The sequence below is a fragment of the Pteropus vampyrus genome, unplaced genomic scaffold (assembly GCF_000151845.1).
Source record: "Pteropus vampyrus isolate Shadow unplaced genomic scaffold, Pvam_2.0 Scaffold191, whole genome shotgun sequence".
Classification (NCBI taxonomy): domain Eukaryota; kingdom Metazoa; phylum Chordata; class Mammalia; order Chiroptera; family Pteropodidae; genus Pteropus; species Pteropus vampyrus.
In genome coordinates, this window is record NW_011888972.1 from 630,858 (window position 1) to 632,349 (window position 1,492).

Genomic DNA, 1,492 nt, shown 5'->3' on the forward strand with positions numbered 1-1,492 from the left:
TACCTGGTCGACCGCCTCTTTCCCTCACTCTGCACCATCAGGAGCGCTGTACTCCACGAGGCCACCGATTACCACCCTGCAGGCAGATGCGCCGGCCGCCTCCTTTACCCTGGCCTTCGTTATTGGCCAGCGCCTCCTTATCGAAATTCTCTTTTACTTTTTCCTTTATTTTCTCGTCGCTCCTCTGTGTCGTCTTTTCCCGCTTACTGCCCAACTGCGAACATTTTCGATGTTCTCTGCCCTTTAGTTATCTGTATTCTATACTCTGGCCTTTAAGTGAATCGATACACTTTAACCATTGCCTGAGTCTCCCAGTCCATATCTGCAGCAGCCTACGTGACCTCTCCCACGTGACCTCAATCCCAACGTGATTAAAATAGAACTTAACGTTATATCGATCCTGTATCCCCAGAAACATTTCTTTCCAATTTGTTCTGTCAGTGATATCAGCATTCTCTCAGCCATTAAAACTGTACTTTGGAGCCATTCTCAATTGACCTGTCTAACGTTCGCCACAGCCTAGCAGATCCCAGGTGCTGTCGTTTCTTACATCTCCCCGTTTCCGTCGTCAGTATCGTAGCTCTGACTCATCGCATCATCCACAGACATGACAAGTCCATTTCAAAACAGGGCCTGCTGTCTGTGTTCTCACACTCAGGTCTGTTCAAAACACCATCGGCATTTCAATCTTATTAAAACTCCAATTTTATCCCATCACTTCTCTTCTCAGAAAGTTTCAGTGGTGACTTCTCATTGCCAGCAGAATAAGTTCTGAAATCTGTGGCCTGTAATGTAAGACCCTTTACACCTCCAGCCCTGTGTTTCACAGTAATTCCACGAGATGTGAGCAAACAGTCTTTATACCCTGGCTTAAACAAAATTACACGGTTTCTTCACCGCCAGACTTCCTGAAACTTTTAATGAACTAACGTGCATTACAGTGCTCCAAAAGGGTATGTATAGAACGCATATGTGACCATCTGTTAACGTGCTTCATGACGCCGATGCTCTGAGGAGAGCACCGGGGAAATGCAAGGTGGCCCCGTGCCGCCCTTCCGTCCCGGTCCCAGTGATCGCCCCACGTAAATCATCCGCTTGGGCCAGACACCTGCTGTCTCCTGAGATGTGCGCCGGCTCAAGCACGGTCCGAGCCGCTCTCTGTTCCGTTCTGCCCATGAATGCCCTTCTCCTTCTTTGTACAGCTGTACATTTGTAATTTTATGGATGGAATGCAGATATCGGAAAATTCACAATTTTAAAGTACACAATTCATTGCTTTTTAGTACATTCACAAAATTGGGCAGCTATCTAATTCCAGAACATTTTCGTCACCCCGAAAAGAAACCCCGTAGCCATCAGCAGTCATTCCCTGTCTCCACCCCGCAGCCCCTGGCAACCAGCACTCTGCTTTCTGTCTCTGTGGATTTGCCTGTTCTAGACAGTTCATATAACCCACGTATAGCTACATCCTACTCATCTGCCCTAAGACCAT